Consider the following 26467-nt stretch of genomic DNA (forward strand, 5'->3'; position numbering starts at 1 on the left):
ACAGAGGTGAGGGATTTTTACAAGATCAGTATCGTTTTGAAGCGCGACCCTTCAGACGACAAATACCGCAAAATTGGCTAAAAACATTAATTTCCTCACCCTCAACTAGGCAGTTTTATACTGGGAGGGGGCGCTTTTTTCACCGATATTTTCAAAAGTCACCCCGTCTTTACGATTATCTAGCCTTAATTTTAACCTACGTCAGTCCGGTTTAGCGGTGGTCATAACAGCAAAGACGTCATGTTTTCCCCGTTCTTTTCTTCCTTCGCAGCACGGGTTAGATCCCGCCTTCCTACTACCACTTTTTTTTTTCTTTTTTGCTCAACACACACCTCCAAACACTTAGGCAACGCCAGGCACCGATGGTAATATATATATATATATATATATATATATATATATATATATATATATATATATATATATATATATATATATATATATAGTAACTGGTATTTTAGACTAGAAAGCCACGTATTTTACAGCTGTCCTGTTTTGACACCACTGAAAAAGCTACAACTTTCATTGCTCTTCGGTATTATATAGCTGGAGTCGTTTTTATAATTGTAGACTTTTGAGAAGTCGGCTTATGCAAGTGAGAAGTCTATTTAACAATTTTAGGTCATTCTTCCATCCTTATATAGTTGCATTACTTATTGTACATGAAAACTTTTTTAGAAGTCGGCTTACTTAGGTGCTAAGTCTGCGATAGGTTAAATTTAGTTGTTTGGCTTGCCTATAATTTTAACTGCATATGTGTGTGTTTGTGTGTCAACTTTTGCTTTACAAACGTTACATTTTGCGTATAGTGTATCTGAAGAGGAAAAAATGCACTCTGAGATAGGAGAAAAAAAATCGGCGTCGAAGAAAATGGACGCGAAAGTCGAAGACGATACTCGACCGGCTGTGGCCGGCATGCGATCAAAGAAATTAGAAAATACACATTGAGCGAAATCGAAGATGGTGGGAGACCTTCAACTTGTGTCGAGACGGAAGAGAAACGGTTATAAAATATTTTGTTAAAAAGGAAAGAATATTCGACCCAGATTTTTATTTATTTTTCCCAGTTTTATTTTTATGAATTGCAGTCAGATTACAACAGCAAAATCAGCAAAATTATTAGTCTTTATAACTTGTGTTGATCATTGCTTTTGGCAGCTTGTTTCAAGCCGCATCGAAAAGCCTACCGGAAATCAAACCAAAATCCCTACAGGCACAGTTTTTTCTTAGTTTCTACAAACCTCTCTCTTCAGAGCTGGTGTTATTTATCTTTCAATCATAGCAAGATGATGTGACACAAGGGTTGGAAAATGGAATCAGGCTAGAGGAACATATGTCTTAAGAAGCGTTTAAATGGGAGAGCTATAAATGTTTGTTTTCTGTTCGTTTGTTTCATTCTTTCTTTTTGTCGGTGTCGAACGGTGTGGGGATCCGGGAGTTGTTTGAACTGTAACGAACACAGGTCGAACGTAACAGCAACGAAACATTTGCACGCGTTATCTCTCTCTCTCTCTCTCTCTCTCTCTCTCTCTATATATATATATATATATATATATATATATATATATTAAAGTGACATTGTCTGTGTGTATGTGTCTGTGTATGTACATTTACTTTCCAAACTACTTTGTCAATTTCAGTCTACAGACTCGAGATTTGACACAGGGGGTATTGAGATTGGGGAAAGTCTAATTGATCGATTTTCGCGTAGAAATTTGGCTGTCAAGGGGGTCAATGTTCAGCGATTTGACCTTTGAAAACTCTATTAAACCCCCCACTAATTTTGGGCCTAAACATTTTAAATTTAGAATGTAGAGTACTTTTCACATGGATCAAAATTTATAAGTTGATTTGAGCCCAAAACAATAAATGACCTCTGCGGTCTCTACAAAATTACTCAGTCAATTTTTGCTCTAAAATTTGAAATTTTACATAATGTGTATTCAGACATATGGTAAGCTTTTTAATCAGTTTTTGGGCGAAAATTTTGTTAAAGGCCGCAGAGGTCATTTTTAAAAAAAAAGTTTTTGCCCCCAATTTAGAGACCTTAATATTTATTGTGTTGGGCCAATCAAATTATAAATTTGGTCCTAACAGACACATACACAGACAATTTCACGTCTCTCTCTCACTCTCTCTCTCTTTCTCTTTCTCTCTCTTTGTATATATATGTAAATGTATATATGTGTGTGTATATGTATGCATATGCATATATATGTATATATATATATTATTTTAAAAATATAATTATCCACTGACACGTGTTTCGTCGTCCACGACTCATCATATGCCGCTCCCCATTAAAGGGGGTACCAGATTGGTCAATCGGAAAATTCTTCCCAACAAGCATTTAGGTAAAAATGCAGTTTCGTATAAATACTTGAATGCATTCAAGAAAGTATCGCTACCAAAAACAAATAAAAAAGTATATATATATATATATATATATATATATATATATATATATATATATATATATAATTTCAAAATAGAGAAAAAAAATTCCTTGTCGCATAGTAACCTGCGGACCGAAAAAATATATAACGCATGGTTACATTAGGTCAAACATTAAGCAAGACAAACAGCGACCATCTCATTTAGAGATGTCGCATAGCATGTTCCTTGTTTCGTTACGGATTCCAATAAAATTTCACATGAAGGTTAACATCTGGCGGTGAAAAAGATCGAGATACGGCAAAGTTGTGATATCGTATTTTAGATGAGGATTGAATGAAATCGAGAACGAGGGGACAAAAATATATAGCTAATCTCGAAAGCGTGCTAACTTTCCTTGTTTTCATATTGTTTTGATTACTTCGGCTGCTATTTTTCTCTTGACATATATTCCGAGAACACGTCAGCCGATGTAACCTACGACCTTCTACAGTTGTAATTTTACAAACTTGAGAATCCTGCACAATTAACTGTTGCATAGTTGGCAAAGTACTTTGAGAAATTCAGTTGTAAGTTACACTGTTTTTTAGATTGAAACTTCAAACCTCAGCGCACTTAAATACAGTTGCGAATTACTTGGGACATCTACCCAGTCATGGCTAATGAAAAAACGTCATGCTTATAACGTAGATTAAATAATTGTGTCCATTAAAGTATTCCGTGTAGATTGCCAAGTTCGACTGAAAGATTCTTTAATCCTATATGATGCATCTTAAAGCCGCATATTTTGTAGCAATTATGAAGTTAAAATGTTCCGGTGTGACTGCATAATAAGAAAATGTTTAAGATAATATAATAAAAATAGCTGCACTAAAAGGACAACTAAGGATAATGCTGGATCAGACATCTAAGGTGTTTCATTATGTGATTTGAAGAAAGTTTTTTGCGGTTTTATACTTTTAAATTCAGATTAACGTATCTCGGCTTCAACAAAACTTTATTAATCTAAATAAAAACCATCAGAATCAATCGACATTTTCCAAATCAACCCCAGTGTATTTATGCCAGTAACGTTAGAATCTTGTGTTTGAGTGACAATTAAAATCCCTGAATGCGTTTTTGATATCGTTTAGGTTCTTGAGGCATTTCTCACGAGATTCTTGAAAAAGTGGCACTTCGTAGTTGAAAGGTCTGGAAAGTATGGCGCATGAGGCAGAGTTTCCTATCCCAATTCGTTCAACTTATGAACGGTCGTTTTAACAACGTTTCATTGAGGAAATTTGGACGTCAGCTAACGGGTAAACTATAAATGAGTACACGGATTAGAGAGATTAGGAAAGTTACATCGAATGCACAAAGGACTTCACTAAGAAATAAAGCTCAAAAGAAACAATAAAGCATTCGATTCCCTAAATGTCGAAGACCGCCCATACGTAAATGCTGTACGGAACTATTAAGCGTAATGTGTTCATATTCTTTAAAGTTTTAGCGCATTGAAAGATATTATCGCCAGGGCTAACAAAACAATCAAGTAGATTTGTCTATTACGCAAGTAACTACAACGTTGAAAAAACGGAACCGCCATACTGGTCTCTTACAAGCTTATGATTGGTTATGATATCACTGACGTTGTGAAAACATTTGATATATGTGGAGTAAATTTAAAGCATCTCTGCAAGTAAGATTATGAATATGTGGGGTAGGAATGAAAGTAGAATTGATCGTAATAGATCACCTCATAGACAGAATAAATTTGAAAATTGGAATGGAAGCAATCAATTAGCTAGAAAAAAGCTAAAAGGATGGATAGCTAGTTGTATTTTTGTATTATTAATCGATGAAGCAACGGGTGCGTTACAATTGTGATAATGTCAACCAAGCAAGTTACATTTTAGAAAAATGATGAATTAAAGAATTCTGTAGCTTTTCATAAGAACGTAATATAATGTGTGACTTCCTTCAGTTTTGACAGACTATGAACATCCACTGTAAGGGTGCCTGCGCGTGAGAGTTGTGTGGCAAGACTTGCGCAGTCTCCAACCACGTCTCTCTTCTGAATCAACATTGTAAGATACCAGTGGCAAGTTGAGGTACAAGACGACTGGAAACAATGTCGAGCTAAGCGGAGAGCACATACAGCACTTAAAATTTCCAAATGGTCACCCATCTGGTACTAGCCAGGCTCAATGTTGCTTAACCCCTGTGATCTGGCGAGCACCTATGTGTCAACGTGATTATGTCGTATAGTAATATAAGAGGTTAGTGCCAAAAATACGAGAAATTTCAACGGATGGCATAATGGGATACGACGTGGATCTTTATTTTGCCTCCTATATGCTACATATCTGCTGCATATGTGCTACACATTGCCAGTAAAAGGGCACAATCTGGTCTGCTATAAATAAAAGACTTTATTCCTGGTACATTTAATATTTACGATTATACAGGGTGGTCGCTAGAAATGCAGGAGATTCCTCAAACAACGATTTATTTTTACAAAGAGTAATTTTTACAAATTTTTTTCAAATAAAAATGTTATATTATACTCATAGATACTCAAAATGGCGTCCGTGCACTTCACTGCGGTGTCAAATAACGATATATTTTTTCAACACTTTCACGGCACCAATAAAAAAATAGCAATCACGCATTTTATTCATGATCTAAGCTGACCTTCAAAGTTCCTGCTTTTATAGTGACTACCCTCTAGTTGCCGTTTTTTAAACTATGTTAATGAAAATAATACCTCGAAACAAGACACTTATTCGCACATAATTTCCATATAAGTTCATTTGAAAAGATATAGTTACAGAGAAAATTGTGAAATAGCAAATCGCTAGATTTCCTGTACGGGGAGCGGCAGTGGGATTTTAGCTCGTAGAAGAACATATGAGTAAGCTTATTTCAGAAAACACAACGATGTTTCATGAGGGCCCAAATATGTTTAGACAGCATACATTCGTTTTCTTAAGTATATTTATGTGGAGCTATGAAGTTACCGCAATGATGCAACTGCTGCGCAGTTACGCAAAAAAGATAGAGTAGACATAAAGTGCAGGGTCGATAAAAAAACTGACTAAGATGGAAAATCCTGGCGGATGTACTTAAATGAATGGTGTTAGCAAAGCTTGACACATGCCTGAATAAAATAGAAGTGTTTTTTTATAACGTTATTACGTGAATTCCAAAGAAAGATGAATGACTATAAGAACATTAGCATTAACGAATTAGCTATAAATTAGTAGTAGATAGATATCGGAATAAAAACTGATTGAGGCGCGAGAATAAGTGGAGTGAACTCTTCATTGTAAAAGGCAAAAAATGAAATAGGAAATATTGCCAAAAAAAAAAACTTCACTGTAAATCGGACATTAGAAATACACATTTTATTTGCCACAAGCGAGGGGCGTCCGGCCTTGCTGGGTCGTAAAACACGAGATAGAAAATGACTTGGGTGGCATCAACTAGAATCTGAACTCAAGTATTAACCGCTCACACCGCGTTCCCTGCGTTTGAGCTTGGCCGACAGATAGATAAGAAAAATGTTTTAATTAAATCACCCTTAGCTATGATATTATTTACGCATGAGCAAAAACTAACAAAATATGTCGGCAAGTTTAAATGAAATTTTTTCATTATAACTTACGGCATATTTCTGTACGCGTTATTAATCCATCTAAACAAAGGCTTTACTCTCTTTAAAACCATCGTTGCTCTCTTTTTATTAGATCTTGTTCATTTCAGTTTTATGTGAATAGTAAGTTACAATTTTGTGTGTTAATTATTTACGCAGACGAAAACATGTTTATACACGAGTCTACTATTTTATTAATATAGATTTGACTGTTTGTGTTTCTGAATACAAAAACAATGTAGAGTCTCTAACATTTATAAGTAGTTAGGTGAGGAGTGAGAGGATGTGCGTGTATACTATAACAGAACTAAAAGATATATATGGAAAGAACTTTATGTGATTTGATGGCACTTTTAATTTAATTCAAACACGGAATATACGTAATTCTTAGGCAATCGGTACTGTACTTAATTGCAAAAGGTTATCTATTGATATTACAAATAAGCCTTGGTTGCATATTAGTAAATAATTGACTGTGGACCTGGGATACAAACAATAGAGAAGCTACATTTTAAAACTGTTGCAGATGACTAGGAAAAGTTGATGTATTAATTTTTTAATGCATATACTAATGGACAGTCAAACTATGTCTTATAATAATAATATTTTTTTACATGGAGTTAACCACTTATCAAGGCCCAATGGCAACTCAGGGATAAGGGTTATTATTGTGTGTACAGTAATCAAGGGATAGTGTAGCAATAGTATTGGAGAATTGGTAAGGTGCCATTACTTAGGGGGGGCGGTTCATCAGGAATTTGTTTGTGTTGGACTTGAAGACATCCAGGTTGAAGTCGGGAGGGAAACAGGCAAGCGGAACAGAGTTCCACAGGTGTGCAGTTCTAAGAAAGGAGCTTTTTTCATGGTATCTACGTTTTGATTTAGGCACAGATAGGGAGTGGGGAAAATTATTGACGGTGGTTTCAGCAGAATAATAATAATAATATTAATAATAATAATAATAATAATAATAATAATAATAATAATAATAATAATAATAATTGAAGAAAACAATGATAGAAGACAAATAAACATGTCAGTCTATAGGCATATATTTAATAGGGAACTAAAAGATATATATGAAAAACTCAATGTTATTTTATGGCACTTTAAATTTCGCGTGCAAAGTTGATCAATTTGTAAAATAGTAGGCAGAGCAGAAGATGGTCAAAATTAAATTCGATGTCAACCAATCCATCAAACACGGAATATATGCAATCCTTACTTAATTGCAAAAGGTTATCTATTGATATCACAAATTATCCTGGGTTGCATATTAGTAAATAATTTACTGTGGGCCTGGGATACAAACGATATAGGAGCTACATTTTAAAACTCTTGTTGATAGCTAGGAAAAGTTGATGCCTTAATGATACATTTTAATGCTTATACTAATCGACAGTACAAACCCTTTCTTATTTCAGAATGTTTCAAGAACATGATCACTAATAAGGGCAAATTAAAAGGCTAGTTTATAAGCATATATTGAATAGTGAAGCGACATTGTCCAACAGATGAGAAATCCCAAAAGCAAGGTTCTGGTACAACGCAGAACCCAATGTCAGAAAAAATGAGACTGCGCAGTGTAGATCAGTTTTTTTTCATTATAAATAAGGGCACTCTAGATATGAACACCCAGATATCTTTAAGAAAATGCCGGACAGAATTACAAAAGAAGAAATTGATTGACGCGACCTAATAAACGACACGGCTTGAGCGTGCATGGGACCCAGCGACATATTTAAGATTTGAGGCATGTCGTCAAAATAAGAGAAGAGACTTAGGTGCATAAAGTTTGTCCTGCCCAAATAATTATTAAATTATGTGGTGTAAAAGTGTGCTGGAATATTTGATAATAATATTTATAAAAAGAAACTCCACACAGTAATACTTATACTAATAAAGATAATCATATGATAATTGTATTAATACTAAGAATAATATGGTATTCAATTCATACAGAACGTATTGAAAACTATCGGTACTTCATAATTCATTCGACAATGAAATATCTACTTATATATGTATATAATAGGGAATTTATCTGTGTCTAAGATCGTTTTCCATGGACACCGAAACGGCTTAGTTCAGTTGTACATGTTTATCTATTTATCTATCTATCTATCTATATGTATATATATATGTATTATCGATATATTTATCTATATTTATAGATATATATGTATTATCGATATATTTATCTATATTTATCTATCTATATATATATATATATATTATCGATATATTTATCTATATTTATCTCTCTCTCTCTCTATATATATATATATATATGTATCGGTACTTTATAATTCATTCGACAATGAAATATCTACTTATATATGTATATAATACGGAATTTATCTGTGTCTAATATCGTTTTCCATGGACACCGAACCGGCTGAGTTCAGTTTTGTATGTAATCTATCTATTTATATATATATATATATATATATATATATATATATATATATATATATATATATGTATTATCGATATATTTATCTATATTTATATATATATGTATTATCGATATATTTATCTATATTTATATATATATATGTATTATCGATATATTTATCTATATTTATCTATATATATATATATATATATATGTATTATCGATATATTTAAATCTACTCCTCTATACATTTCTGTATCTACCCATCTGCATCTATCTATGTATCTAACTGGATAGATAAACAAGAGAGGAATATGAAGAATCTGTATAAAATCATTTGAAATATGATAGATTCATATCATAGACAATTTACTGGAAGTAACTGGTCAGCTGACGGATCTATGCGTATGTTACGTGAATCAGGTTAGCTGAAGATCATAGGGAGTTGGAATTTGGACGTTGAGCAAGGCGGACGGCTTAACATGTCGTCCACCTTTCACTAGAAGAGGGAGCTGACCTGTGTCAAATAGAGAACAAGAATTAACCATGCAAGCAAAGATATTACTTTTTCATTTCTTCTGCGATCGACACCTGGAAATGAATGAATATTCGTCCAAGATGAATTCCAGGTGGACAAGATCAAAGACGCATGAAGGTATGTCGGAAATATATGTATCACACACACGCAAACACTCGTATATGAACAATTAGATATGAATATATCATAAATTAACAACATTATTCTAGGGTTAAAATAGTGAAGAAGCACCAATAGACATTTAGTGACACCAGGATGAACCCTTCGTTCGAAGTACACATATTTTCATATGGGGCAAGGGTACACATTACACAACAGACCCCCTTTTAGGTACCCAGTCATATAACATAAATATCTGCCCGGGTCCCTTGCCCGGACCAATATGACTATCTCCAAATTTCCCTGTTTTCTAACAACTGTCTCAGATCTACAACATTACCTATGCAATTAGCTAGATGTACGTGGATCTAGGCCGTACTATGCTGCTGCGATCTGTGGTCCTGCTGTAGAATCTTCAGTAATACATTTCTCACTAGCTCTTGCTTGCTCCTCTGACCGGCAAATCGGAGACATTGCTCCCGGATACTAAAATATGTCATATATATTGGCAAGATCAATAAAAGAATAAGTGTACCATATTATCAAATGAAAGCTAACTATTTATACTGTATGCATAATTGTCTGAAATAATTGGTTAAAGGAAGCAACAAGAAAATATAGAAATTAAAATGATACAAGATTTAACGGATATTGTTTCTATTAGGAGAGATAAGTTTGCAAAAATACAATGAGAATATTCCCGAGGAAATTTGTCTGAAAGAGCGAATAAGAGAGCCTTACGTCGGAAACATATCACTTTCTTCAGCACACTCAATTATTTATTAGCTATTCAACCATAGATCAGAGAAATGTGCAAATCGTATTTCTTATATAATCATCTGGTCTTTTCAAATTTTTGCGGTTATCCATATGACAATTTCTACATTTTAGCCTCAGGTTGGGTCGATGTGTTTCATAAGTTTTGTATGCAGTGATAAATTACTAAACCTCGGCGCTGGAAACATATTTTCAAATTCAACATTAGAAAGATATTTCGTAATAAACATTAATATACTAGTTGGCTAGAAGGCTGTCCGGCGTTGCCTGATCGTAAAATACGCATAAATATTATATTTTAATTCATACATTAATATTATATTTTAATGCATACATAAATATTATATTTTAATTTATACAGAAACTGGGACACATGCATGAGGGTAGTATGTTTTTATTCCAAACCTTTTACTTCTTGTGAGTAAAAAATGAACGAATACTCTAGCTGAGACCCAAACCAAAACCTTAAGACAGCGAGTCAAGTACGATAACCTTTAGACTAGCGTGGCATAATCTTTAAAGATGTTTTCAAACTATACTTATTTTTACCATGAGTAATATGTAATGTGAACCATTCACGCATGCGGATTTGTAAAAGACTTAGCAAACAGATATAATTCGACGTCCCCCAAGCACCAATTTTGCAAATTGGACATATTTCTAACGTTTTTCGGGAAAATAGCAAAATGTCTAAATATTCTATATACCGAATTGCAAATCGGTATATTAAAAATGCATTGAGTATATAGGTTGAGAAGTGTCCTAACACACGGGCGTTCTAACATTTATAAATATATAGATTTGTACATAAGTATATATACCAATATATCTGTAGCCTCATACAAGTCTCTTTTAATTTTATTTTAAGGAGTACCAAAAAGGAAGTTCAAACGTTTCGTAAAAATATGAGAAAAAACATAGAAAGTCCCATAAACAAATGCATCTAAAACAAATAAAAAAGCAACCTTATTCTAGTCCAATAATTAAAAATTTTCATTGTTTTTTCAATTAGTCCTAGCGCGAAAGAGAAGGGCACAAAATGTTTTAAATCATAATAATAATAATAATAATAATAATAATAATAATAATAATAATAATAATAATAATAATAATAATAGAATAACAATAACAAAGACTTTTGCTGTGAGGACTACTATTACCGTAAACAGTTATACAATCCTTTTGAATTTTTTTCTCTATTTGTATCGTTATGTACTGAATATTTGTTAATGAAACCTGTATGAAATATGTTCCTTATTAAATTTTAAAAAGTTTATATTCTGAAAGAAGTTTAAAAAATGTAATCTAAAAAAGTTATTTTCAAGTTTTTGTTAAAAAATATCAGATTTTCTCATTATTTAGACCTGTATTATAAAGAGGGGGTTGCAAAAAATAAGTTGTGGTGTGAGGAGAAACACAAACTGAAACAGAGAGAATATTCAGACCTGTAATAAGACAAAGAGAGGATTGCAAAAATTAGTTGTAGTTTGAGGAGAAATACAAACTGAAATAGAGAGAAAGAGAGTGTTAAAATATAATCTTAAAAAGATAAGATACAAGTTAGAAAAGTGTTTCATCCAAGGCATGAAAATTGTTAAACACTATGTTTTTACTATATGTTTTAAAAATAAATGTACAAGATTAAATTTGAAATTTATTTATCTTCAAAGTGCACTTTTATAAATTTTACAAAGTAAGGTATAAAAATTTAATTTAAATTTAATCAAAAAATAACCTTAGATTTATTTTATGTAATGTACATTTTGGCGCACTTTAAAAACATTATCTTTCATCTAGCAATTAATGATATAGATATAACATTTTCAATAATTTTTTAAGAGCAACAGAATTTACATTACACAAAATAAATCCAAAGTAATTTTGTTATATTTTTCTATTACGATCTTGACATATTTCTTTATTTCATAGTAAACTTTATTGTTTCTGCCATATATATATATATATATATATATATATATATATATATATATATATATATATTGTCTTTGAAGTTTTCAACCTTTAAAACTATACAAAAAAATGTGTTTTATTATTCGTTAGAAAACTATCCAGTAAGTGTCTTATTTAATCACGTACAATCACTGCATCAACTCGCTCTCGAATTTACTATAGTACCAATAATTTATTTTTCAAGGGATCATCAGTTGTTTACCATGAAACACTGTTTCGGGTATTTAAAAACAAAACAGTATATTACATCATGGCTCCCTAGCAGTGTTGATCAAACACCACCACCCTTAATCTTAGGAAGAAGACATGTTACAAACATTTGATCCAATTTCCTATTCTTAATTGCAATTACTAACCTTTTCATACTAAAAACGTGAATTTCTCACCTGTGAGATTCATCAATTTCCACATTTGAAATTGATATATTTTTTTAATTTTTAATTTTTCAGTCTTGTATTTATAAGATTACGGGTTAATCCATTTAACTACTTATCACCCTCACTATGAATAGTATTTAGTATATTTACATTTTTATTTATTTAAAATTAGATATATAAAGGTTAAAAATATTTTTACATACATACAATTTTTTTAAAAATATTATTATGATTTTATTATATGTAATTATAAATACATTTTATACATTGCTAATATAGTTTTTGATTTCCTTTCATAATATAGTCTGGTTAATCTTAAACGATTCAAAAGCATCAGGATATCAAACAAATGCTTTATTTAACTGTTTAAATATTTTCTTTTTATCCGCACCTTGTTTTATCATCCTTATTACTAAGTTGTATATATATATACATATATATATATATATATATATATATATATATATATATATATATGTATACTCCTTATCTTTAGATGGGCATATTGAGAAGTGATACACAAATCACCATTTGCGTATAAAGCGATGCTCTTTGTGTAAACAAATCAAGCTTAGGTATTTCCGACGATGTCAAAACATCGTTAATTCACGAATTGCACAGCAGCCGCCGATTAGTTTAATAGTTAAAAGCCTTGACTGTTGTATAAGCGGTCGGGTTTCGATCCTGGCTTGAGGTAGTTTTCTGTCTACCCGCACTGATGACCTGTGAAACATCGAAGTACTGTATGTGGATGACTATATATACATATATATATATATATATATATATATATATGACTACTTCATTTAATCGCATATATAAATATAGAAAGTATAAGTTCATGCGTAAACTTAAAGTATTTACTTCAACAGTGCTCAATACATAGGTAGAGCTAGGTAGTAAGTTATAAAACATATATATGATCATTAAGCTACACAGAATATTCCGCGGTTCATCCACACTAGGATTCGTCAGGCATATATTTTATAACGTATATATATATATATATATATATATATATATATATATATATATATATATATATATATATATATGCTAAAATTCCCAGTGGTAGTTTTAACATTAATTTGAAAAAAATCATTATACTATTACGTTTTAGACTAACAAACCTTTACAATAAACATTGTTTAATCATCTAAACAATAATAAAAGCTTAAAATACCATGTGCTGTCCGTGGAATGGCATTGATAAACGCTTTAAAATTGTAAAAATAATTTCATCAAAATCCTCAGACTAATATACATTCGTTAGATGGAATATTCTGAAGAAAATTTAGTCTATTGCATGCAGCACCTAGATTAGTCTGACAATGCGAACTTATTACTAATGTGACGTTCAGAATTACTTATTACTAATGTGACGTTCAGAATTACTTATTACTATGTGACGTTCAGAATTACTTATTTCTATGTGACGTTCAGAATTACTTATTACTAATGTGACGTTCAGAATTACTTATTACTAATGTGACGTTCAGAATTACTTATTACTAATGTGACGTTCAGAATTACTTATTACTAATGTGACGTTCAGAATTACTTATTACTAATGTGACGTTCAGAATTACTTATTTCTATGTGACGTTCAGAATTACTTATTACTAATGTGACGTTCAGAATTACTTATTACTATGTGACGTTCAGAATTACTTATTTCTATGTGACGTTCAGAATTACTTATTTCTATGTGACGTTCAGAATTACTTATTACTAATGTGACGTTCAGAATTACTTATTACTATGTGACGTTCAGAATTACTTATTACTAATGTGACGTTCAGAATTACTTATTACTAATGTGACGTTCAGAATTACTTATTACTAATGTGACGTTCAGAATTACATAATATCGGTTACACGCATATATCGAATTATCGTGTTTATAAGATTTTTACATATCCTTATTATTAATCGAAAGGGTTAATTTTTATTTTATTTGTTGTATGATACTCATTTTTTTATTGTTATACAAACACGCCCTTCTAAAGAGAAAGTGCATTATGTCACGTCTGACCAATACCATATGGATGACCATTTCTGAATACAAGGTTATGCATGTGAGGATGGCAGCGTTAAGCCAACAAAAAAACTGCAAAATTATTATTTTTTAATCATCAAACCAGGTTTTAATGGATAACGACCGTCGCGTGTGTATTGAGATAATAAGTGCATAGTTTGATGTCAGTGTGGTAACCGATAGACATTTTTTGCCGGGGAACTGAAGATGCGAAAGATTTGCACGAATACACCATCCACAACTCCCTCTTTGTCACAGACTATTTTACCGAGACGAGGCTCAAGACAGTGCCTCGCACTCCATATAATGCTTCCTGTGACGCTTGCTATTCACTTAGCTCAAAGAAAACTTTAAATATTGCCTTTATGAGACAAGTGAGATGAAACGCTCACACAGAGCTGGGAGAGCTGTGTAATTAAATATTCCCTAGACACTTCTGTTTATTACTCGGAATTACTAGGAAAGACTGACAAGGTGAAATTATGATTAAAGTTTTTTTTTAATAGGAATGTTACAGAATAACTTTCAGAAGGGCACAGTACTTTTTACAGCTATACATTATATCATCATGTTAATGTTTGAAAGTGAGAGGTTGATTTTATTCTAATTGTGGCATCATTTTTTTTATTTTTGTAAATTGTGTTACTAACATGGCTTTCTCTATGCTGGAGAGAAGTTGCATGTTATCAGCAGTTTTAACTTTATACTTTGATTCTCATCTTGTTTTATCTGACGTTTTCTCTAATTAGTGTTGATTCAGTCTTGCCGATGAAAAAGACATTCAAATTCTAAAATAAATGTTTCCATTATTGGAACATGTTTCATGACACACAAGACGTGCAATAAAAGCGTAAACATTCAAACATTAGTAAGGTCACTATTCATATTACTGCTCGTCCGGTCGACAACGATCGTCGACTCCAACATTGTGTGATGTGCGTTTATTTCCTTTCATTTTCTTTTCTGGCGTGTCGTCGGCACCTCTATTGGCGACTGCCGAAAATGTGTCGTAGCTCGCAAATATTGAAAGTAGAATAAAATACCAAAACATCAAAAAACAAAAGTTCATATTGTTTTAAATATCAGTTGTAGCCTAGTTGTGTGTGTAACACCATCGAACATTTACATATTCTTTCGATACCGGTTTTCCAATTGATGTCAGTTCATTAGTATTTTCTACACAATTCTACATCAGGTTCTAGCTAGAACTGACCTTCAACTTTGAGTAACTTACAACTGTGCTTAACTGTTGTAATACATAGACTGTCCATTAAATATCTCTGTTTAAAACCATCTCAAAACTCATAACTACTCCTAAAGCTGAGCGTAAACTTACTCTAAAAATATTTATTTCCCTTCTCTCAATTATCGACACACTTCGATTAACAATTATATTTCAGATCCCCTTCGTGTGCCCGGGGGAAAATCTCATACCTTCGTCCTGATAAAAAACTTAATCCCTCTTTTTTAATTATATTGATTTTCTTTGTTTATTTTAACTTATACTTCTTAACAGTTTGCTGGCTTTAAGGGTAACACATTACTTCTGTCACGTTGCAAAAAATAAAAAGAAACAAACTAAATGAATAAATCCGGGTCAGTATTTTTCTTTCTTTAAAAAAGGCATTTATTCCCGGTACTTTCCCGCCTTCACACCACGTAAAAGTCTCTCGATGTCGCTTTACTCTTTCTTCCGACTGCACGCTGGACACAGCTAATCCATAATCGCTTTCACTTTACACGTCCGTCTCCTTCAGCGTCGACCATTTTCTTCCGACCACGTAATGTCGTTTTTTTTTTTTTTTAACTTTTTATCAAACGCAAGCTCCAACACACTTACCCATCTGCATACGAGTTGCTCCTGCTGCTAATACAATCACTTGCCATCCATTCTTTACTGCTTCTGATATTTTTATATGCGCTCATATGCAATCTTTTATACTTCTATTCCAGCTATGAATTAAAGTTGAACCCCGGGATACAGTGGCCTTACGATACGGTTTTTTTACAGCTTACGAAGTTGAATACGATGTTTTTCTGCCCCTAGTAACGGTATTTTCCCCGTCTTATTCCGTAATTTTTAATGTTATTTGACTATATATAATATATATATATATATATATACATATTGTAAAAATGGTAATTAGTAAAAAACTGAAGAGAGTGTTCAATACTATTGCAGAGAAAATATGTGTTTTATTTTTTTTATTACCGTTTTATCTGTTTGTTTTTCGTTTTATCTGTTTGTTTCTCATCAGACCTTACAGAAATGTTCCCATTTCTGTAAGGTCTGACGAGGCTCTTAGATTGTAAACAAGGTCCAGCATCCGAAACATATGTAACCAAACAGATACATATATATATATATATATATATATATATATATATATATATATGTTATCATATACTGTACTGTCGTTACTAATTTTTATGCCGTATGTTTGAGTTCTACTGAAATATATTTATGTTTCTCGCTCCTAGACAATGGTCATCAGAAAGTCGCCAACATAATAGATCCTGAACTGTCATCTAAGCTTCAGCCTCTGCCCCATCGACGAAGTGTTGCATCACTCTGTCTGTTCTACAAGTATTTTTATGGTGAATGCTTCGACAGATTGCAAGCACTTGTACCCCCTCGACGTAAATACCCCCGACAAACTCACCCCTACATCAAACCCCAGCTAAATCTCACCCCTACACAGTAGAGATCCCGAGATGTAAGAGAGTTTTCTACTCCAGTACTTTCTTCCCCAGAACCGCTAGATTTTGGAATTCTCTTCCGTATCCCTGCTTCCCTAACGGTACTGACATGCAGAAGTTCAAGTGTAACATGAACTAAAATCTTGCTGCCCAACTCCATACATAGTATCTCTGTAGCTTATGTCCCTGATATTAGCTCCCTATATCAAAGTGGCAATTAGCCTGGTTTGGAGTGAAAATTTTTCTGTGAGACGTTCTTATATAATTAGCATAAATATGGAATTGAATGTTATAGAGCTTTACTGTCTCGAATGCAAAGTCTAAGCATATCTGACAAACTGTTACCAATGTAACTGAAGGAAACATACGCGTCGCTATACTTTACCTTTATTATATTGTCGAAGTAGAAGTAGCAAGAACATTTTAATGTACATTTTCCAAGTGTTTTGTGGACACCATGTTTTTTTCAATGTTTACTCTCAAAAGCATTTATAAAAAATACTATATATCAATACATTACGCTCCTTATATAATACAATAGATTGACTGCCCTTGTATATGGTGTTAATAAATTACAGGCCTTGCTTTGAAACTACACATCATATGAGTTCACACACTTCACATTTTGACCGCTTATTTGTATATATCTTAGAGAAGGTAATGTATACTTAGCATTGTTATCAATGTTTCCTGACGTATAGGACATCAAATTTCTTCTGGATTCGAATCAGCAGTTTATTCTTTAACGCACATTACTTCCGCTAAAATATCTGGAACAGTATAATACGATAAACTATAAGAAAAACCAAGGAATTTATTAAGTTTGTTTGTAAGAGCAGATGAATCTGTTTTTATTTAGTTACTGCCAAACCAGTCTATTAGGGAAGACGTTCTTAATATCAAATGATCATCAATATTAATTACCTTATAAGTGATTCATGAAAAAAAATAAACAGGTTCATTTGCGTGTTATAGACATTGTAACGTTTCGTTACATTTCGTTACAAATAAATGAAAGGAGAATAGAACGAAACAAATAAAATCCGATTCGGCATTTTTCGCTTTTTTACATCACTGTTACTTTCGGCACCACTTAAAAAAAAGTATCTCACTGTCGCCTGCCCATTTTAGCCTGACACCGTTGCTTTTTTTCTGACTGCATATTGGGCAAAGCCTGTCCACTCTCATCTTCGCGTTTACACGTCCATTTTCTTCGACGCCGACTTTGTCTCTCACCCGATCACATGCTGTATTTTCTCTCTTCTTCCTTCTTCTCGGGCACACTTCCCAATTTGCATACGCGCATTTTTTAGGTTAAGGCTACTGATGCTAATCTCCATGCATGCCAGCCAGCCTTCGCTGCCGCAAAAATCTTCCCATACGAACACATGCTATATATTACAACATGATATCTCATATATGTAATATGAAAATTGTACTAAACCTGATCTGTATTGATCCCTACATGCCAGAAACCATACTACTGTAATAGATTCTTCACACGAACTGATAAAATTTGGAATTACATACTAAAAGCACTGCTTCGCTTACTATACTGGCATGCGAGAGTGTAAGTATGCTGCCGATATACGTTTCGTTGCTTAACTCCTTGCATAATATCCAAGTAGATTTGGTCTCAAATAGTAAATCCCCACGCTCTCTAGTCTCATTATGTCTAGTTTAAAGCGAAAAAAAAAACAGTAAAAAAAAATCTTGACTTTACATTGTTTTTTTTTTTTTTATGAGAGTGACCAAAGCATTACTGAGTATTAAGACATGACTACACATCACCGAAATTTCCAAAATTTAGGGATTGTAATCTTATGCAATTTTATGGCAACCAATGGCATTCAACCTAATCGGGTTTAATCCATTTCCGCTAAAGAGAAAATCTTATAGAAATATTAAATTCAAAAGCGGTCAGCAGTCGCGTATATTATTTTTTCATGTAAGATGAAGACGTTAGGTTTTTACATTCTTTTTAAGCAGATGCCAAAGTCTCCTTCAAACAGCACTTGGTATTTTTAGATAGTCACAACAAAAATAGTACTGACCAGACACAACGTTGCTTAACTTCGGTGATCAAACGCGAACCGGTGTATCAATACGATTATTTCGTACAATTTTATGACGTAAACAAAACAGATTCTATTAATCAATACATAATATTCTGACAGATATTACGAGTCTGTGCGAGAGTGTACCTAGGGTTACTCTAACTAAAAAAGCGCTCGATATGCAATCTGTTGCTGCATGAAACGATAATGTTTAAGAGTATAACCAGGATATGATAAACTGTAAAAAGTCGTTAATTATCGATTAATTTTCGATCATCATATCCTGTGATATTTGTCAGAACGTAATGAAGATATGAGGAAAATGTTCAGCGTGTCATAAAACCCGTTTATGTTTAAGTTTGGACGACGCCTATAATGAAATAACAGGAAACTATATTGTTCAGATAACGAAGTAAGGTCTTTATACAATTGCGCATTTGTTTTCCGTTTGTCGTTTTTTTTTTCTATTTTTAAAAAGATACAATCCACGTCAATTAAGGAACAAACCAGATAACGCTAGATTCCATTAAAGCTAAAGGTAACAGAATTGATTGCTGATAAAATTGAATTGTTGTAATTTGTGAGTGAAAAGACGAGCGTGGATCAGAAATAACGAAACCAAAACCCCAACAAACAACGGATGTAAACGTGTAAATATTGTGTTAGGAAAAAATGCATATTCAAAAACTAGTGTAATTCTCGAGAAACATAAGAGTCAGATTTCGTACAAAAAGTTAGTACTAAAAAAATCTCCGGAGAAATGACGCTCAACGCACCTGTTGTATTTATGCTACCGTCGCGGGTGATGAAGCACCGTACGCCCATAAATATTTTGGTTATAATGTTGTTGAATTCAAGTTTTGATCACAAACCACACGTTTCTCACCTGACTACAACCTGGATGTCTTCAAGTCTAACATAAACAAATTCCTGATGAACCGCCTCCTTAAAAAGACACATTATCAAATCTCCAATACGAACGTACTATACACACAATAATCCTTATCCCCGAGTGGCTTCCGAACCTTGATAATTGGGGACTACATTGTAAAAAAAAGAAGACAGAAAACACTTTCGTGGCTAACAGAAAGAACGAGAGATTCAGAAAAGAATAAGATCATATATATATATATATGTGTATATATATATATATGTATATATATATATATATATATATATATATATATATATATATATATTAAAGCAAACTCAATTATAGCTTCTTGGATCCTCGTCTATTACCTTGCCCACTGATAGACTGACCCTCGTTTTGCGTCTCTTTTCGTCGGCGTTCAATGTCGAGTGCAAATTTATTTTGATATCTGCTTTTCAATATTCCGCGCCAATCTTCGGGATTCATTTAAACCATTTAAACTTATTTCAAGAAGGAAGAACATTTGAAGCCTTGTGGTATATAACCTTGTTTTATTGTCGTTGTGTTGTTTTTTAAGAGCCCGATTTTCAGAGTTAGTACGTTACTTATATTTTACAATTCTATATGTACGTTAAAGGTACCTACACTTAGCTTTAATTCCATCTATACATTCCATACTTACACATAAAAAACAAGAATTTGTCTCACTTCCAACACTGAAAATCAATATCGTGCTTTCTCTCTCTCTCTCTCTCTCTCACACACACACACACACACACACATATATATATATATATATATATATATATATATATATATATATATATATATATACTACGTTTAAATACGCTTAAATATGATTAAAATCGTAAAATGCGCTTTAATATGATATTTTCCTTTGTCCAGATTTCGGATATATTATTATACAGTCGTGATTTCTAATGAACATGTATTTCCGTGCCATCAGCTAAAATTGAAACCGAAACTAAAACTGTAGCATCCAAAGTCGGTGACGTTACCACTGTACAAAGCTGATATGTGTACTCTACTAAACTCCTCCGACAGTTTTGGGTCTAATAACTTGAAATTTTTGATATAGGTTCTTTGGACGTGGATCTAAATTTATAACTTGATTGGAGCCCAAAACAATAAATTTTAAGGGGTCATAATAGTGGTCAAAGTTTTAAAAAATTAACCTTTTTATTTTTACTCGGCATACACCTCCAAACACTCGGGCAACGGCCGGCACCCATGCTATTATATCTATAAAAGTGAACGTGTCTGTGTATCTGTGTATCTTTGTATCTGTGTGGTTGTGTGTCTGTGTACATTTTCCTTTGCAATAACCCGGTCAATTTTTAATCTTCAGACTCGAAATTTGATATACAGGTGACTGAGATTTGGAACAATGTTTGGACAGAAATTTAGCGATTAAGGAATCAAAGTTAAACGGTTTGACCTTTGAGAACTCTACCAAACTCCTCCGACAATTTTGGGAACACGCACTTGACATTTTAGATATAGTTTCCTTGTACATGGATCTAACTTAATAACTTGATTTGAGCCCGAAATAATAAATTTTAAGGGGTCATAAAAGGGGTGAAATATTTTTTAAAAATTGACCTCTGCGGTCTCTTCCAACTTACTCAGACAATTTCTTCTCTAAATATTTGAAATTTTACATAAAGGGTATTCAGAGATAAGGCAGGCTTTTTCATCAGTTTCGGTCGGAAATTTTTAGTTACCAATATATAAATGTATGTGTGTATGTCCATTTGCATGTCTGCTTTAAACTTTCAATAGAGGCGACGGATTTCACCAAGATCATTATCGTTTTAAAGTTCGATCTTTCATACGACAAATATCGAAAAATTGGCTAAAAACATCTTCCACCTCAACTAGGCAATTGGCTAAAAAATCTTCCCCTTCACCTAGACACTTTTCTACAGGGGGGGGGTCACTTTTTTTCGACGATATTTTTTAAAGTTATCCTCTACTTTAGATTGTCTAGCCTTAATTTAAAAAAATGTCGCTTCCGGTTTGGCGGTGGTCGTAACAGCATAAACGTTCGGTTTAACTCTTTGCGGCAAGGGTTCCAGCCTGCCTTCCTACTACCATTTTTTTTTTTTGCTCAACATACACATCCAAACACCCAGGCAACGCCGGGCTGAAATGTTATTATATATATATATATATATATATATATATATATATATAAGTGAAAGTGTCAGTCTGTCTGTGCGTCTGTGTCTATGTACATTTCCATACGCAATAACTCTGTCAATTTTTAGACTACAAACTAGAATTTTAATATACAGTGTACTGAGATTTGGGAAAATCGATGTGATCGGTTTTTGGCCAGGAATTTGGCGATCAACGGGTCAAAGTTCAACGATTTGACCTTTGAGAACTCTACCAAACTCCTCCAAACTACTCCGAAATTTTGGGTCTACACACTTGAAATTTTATATATAGGTTATTTGGACATGGATCTCACTTAATTACTTGATTTGAGCCCTAAACAATAAATTTTAAGGGGTTAATATAGGGGTCAAATTTAAAAAAAATGACCTTTTAGGTTTTTTCCTTTGCTCAGCCTACACCTCAAAACACTCGGGCAACGCCGGGTACTCATGCTAGTATATCTATAAAAGTGAACGTGTCTGTGTGTCTGTGTGCATGTCTGTGTGTTTGTGTGTATGTGTATCTTTGTACATTTCCCTACGCAACAATTCTGTCATTTTTTAGTCTAGAAACTCTAAATTTGATTTACAAGGCACTGAGATATGGGAAAACATATGTGATAGGTTTTCATCCAGATATTTGGCTGTTAAGGGGTCAAAGTTCAACGATTTGACCTTTGAGAACACTACCAAACTCCCTCGAAAATTTTTGGTCTAAACACTTGAAATTTTAGATATAGGTTCCTTGTACATGGATCTAACTTAATAACTGTATTTGAACCCAAAATAATAAATTTTAAAGGGTCACAAAAGGGGCCCGTTGCGCAGTTGATAGAGACGTTGAATCTCTACAGTTCCAGATGACCATTGTCTGAAGATAGCGGTTTCAATCTCACCCAAAGCGTGCCAGCGGTTAATTGGTCAAAATGTGGTGAGACGACAACAACTACGGATGGCAATGATGGCTGAGAATGCAGTTAGGATATTCGAAGTTCCTATCCGTCGCGGTTACCACCTGACGAACGCCAGAGGAATAGTTGGCCGAAACGTTCTGAATAAACAAAAACTAATAAAAGATAAAAAAAACAACGACAAATAAAGATGAGAATAATAGTCCGAAATAAAAATTAATTAATATATAATGTTCATCCCAAAAATGAATTCCAATTAAGGAATAATATATATATAAAAGGGGTCAAGGTTAAAAATAAATTGACATCTGCGGTTTCTTCCCAATTACTCAGAAGATTTCTGGTCTAAACATTTGAAATTTGTACATAAAGGGTATTCAGAGATAGAGCAAGCTTTTTCATCGGTTTTGGTGGAAAATATTTAGTTACCAATATATAAATGTATTTATGTATGAATGTATGTTTGCATGTCTGCCTAAAACTTTCGACAGATGCGACGGATTTTACCAAGAACAGTATAATTTTGAAGTTTGACCGTTTCTACGATAAATATCGAAAAATTGTCTAAAATAATTAATATCTTCCCCTTCAACTAGGCACTTTTCTACAGGGAGGTCACTTTTTTCGCCGATATTTTTGAAAGTCATCCTCTCTTTTAGATTGTCTAACCTTAATTTTAAAAAACGTCGCTTCCGGTTTGGCGGTGATCGTAACAGTATAGATGGCAGGTTTTTACCCCGTTCCTTTCCTCCTTCGAAGTACGGGTTCGAGCCTGCCTTCCTACTACCACTTTTTAATTTGCTTTTTTTTTTTGTTTCAACAGACACATCCAAACACCCGGGCAACGCCAGGCTGAAATGTTAGTATATCTATAAAAGTGAACGTGTCTGTATATCTGTCTGTGTGTCTTTCTGTGTACATTTCTCTACGCAATAACTCTACAGACTCGAAATTTGATATACAGGGTACTGAGATTTGAGAAAATCTATGTGATCGGTTTTCGGCCAGAATATTATATATATATATATATATATATATATATATATATATATATATATATATATATATAATATTCTACACTTGAAACACATTTTTAGTAATAAAGAAAATGGATTATTAGATAAGAAATTTTAATCTTTAAAAAGAAATAACACATATTAGCAATTTTGTTTCATAACTGGCAAGACAATTTTATTCATATTGATGGTGAAATAGTAGATACCGTTTTCAGATCAATAATATAGCTTGACAAAAATTAGCAATATGAATTAAACGACAAAACAAATATTACTAATAAAGTAATGGGGATTAATTGATACTGTTTTTCGATCAGCAAAACTGGAAAAATCCTAGCTTTTTAAATAATATTTTTCTCTAAACGAATAAATCCAAAAAACACAGGGAACCCCTTACTTTCCCTGGAGTAAAACGTACATGGAGCTAAAGATTACATTTATTATTAGAATACTTATTAATGGGATATATATATATATATATTATTATTAGATTAGTATTTAAGAACTAAATCCCCGAATTGTTATTTTGTATTAAAGTGCTAGATAACCTCAGAGAATTATGGTTGAATGGCAAACGTAGGTTAAATCTATGGTTGTAAAATTAGTACCATGGTTAAGATATGCATTACAAACTTATATTTTGAATAGGTTAAACGAGTGTTAATTGGATTTGTTTAATTAATAAATAAATCATGAATCCATATTTGGAATTTACCAAACCTAAAAACATCGAACGGCTCGAGTTACTCCCTTTCATCGTTATGAACGCATACTAGGATTTTGATAATTATAATTTCAACTAAACCTATAAAAATTCGAACTTACAAATTTATCTCCTTATCTACATAAAAAAAATCCGATAGTCGTAAATCTTTATAGGAAAGAATAAAAGAAAAGAAAAAAATTAAAAAAATTAAAAATAGATTGAGCTTCTTACTTTTAAATAAAGAATGAAAATGAACTAAGTATAAAGTAATGTTAAACTTTCTTTTCTTATTGAATAAGGTTTAAACAAAAACTTTTCTTAAATAACATAAATAGGTTAGCCGATATTTTTGTAAATAAACAAAGAAAATTCCAGATACAAAACTAAAATAGAATCGTAATAATTTAACCTAGTTAATTAGTCCGGATTAAAAAAATAATTTAAATTAAATAACGAAATAAAGACATTTAATTTAAGAAATCAATGAATAGTATTAATAAAACATATTAAAAGGACATAGGTAATTAGTAACAGTGTATGAAATTTCGTTTGATTTTTTTTAATGAAGATACGAAAATAGTTAAACATATAAATCTTTAAAAAATACTGTTCAAGGATGCGATATAGGTAAACAATCTTCGCTTGTTTTCTTATGAGGGAAATTATTTCCATAATGTTTTATTGTTAAAGTGTTTTTTATTCAATAAGTCTGAGGAAAGGCTGTTCTTGTGAAGATTTTCAAACGACATAATGTTAGGACTTGAAACAATTGTACCTAACGATGAAATACACTATTTGTTGCTGTCACCCCATTCTTTGAAGTCTTGTTTATTTAAACAATATATATATATATATATATATATATATATATATATATATATCAGAGAATGGATCGAGAGAGAGAGAGAGAGAGAGAGAGAGAAGGACGCTGCAGTGTGTAGAAATGAGACCAAAAAAACCACACAAACAGAGTGTCACTTTCCACCATTCTGCGAGTAAAATAAAAACTATAATACCAATCCATCGTGTTTACGTTAATGAATATTCGTATAAAATAAGTACCAGTCCCCCTACAAGACGAGACGTCTCCAGATGGACCAACATCGACGACGCAGAAGGTATTTCTTAAAATACATGACATTTCACACACACAGTCACACTTAAAAGCATATGAACATATGTAATAGAACGACATTTAGACGATCACACAAACGGTCCTCCCTTATTAGAGATAACAACGCAACATATATATATATATATATATGTGTGTGTGTTTGTGTGTGTGTGTGTGTGTGTTTGTGTGTGTGTGTGTGTAAGGTTGGTAATGACAGCCTTGACAAACAATGTACACCCACTCTAAGTGTGCCTGCGGTGGAACGTTCGTGGCAAGAATTGTGCAATCTCATACCACACCTTTACCGGGTCGACGTTGTTAATACCAGTAGAAATCGAAGTTCAGTACAACTGGAGACAATGGCTAGATAGCGGAGTGTGCATAGGGCGCCTAGAATTAAAAAAAAATTGTCATGCATTTGGTGGTAGTTAAACTCAACATAGCTAAAGCACAGTTATTTGACGAGGGCCGGTGTATCCACCTGATTATATGAGTCCCCGGTTAGGGACATTTGCTAGTCTAGCTGCACTGATGAGCTGTGATACAATGAAACATTACTGTATTTTGATAACTATATCTTTATATATATATATATATATATATATATATATATGTATATATATATATACGTAGTGTGTGCACATAAACTAGTCACCCATATTTTTTATTAATTAATATTA

Source organism: Euprymna scolopes, chromosome 34 (assembly GCF_053919585.1).
Source record: "Euprymna scolopes isolate OS-2025 chromosome 34, ASM5391958v1, whole genome shotgun sequence".
Lineage (NCBI taxonomy): Eukaryota > Metazoa > Mollusca > Cephalopoda > Sepiida > Sepiolidae > Euprymna > Euprymna scolopes.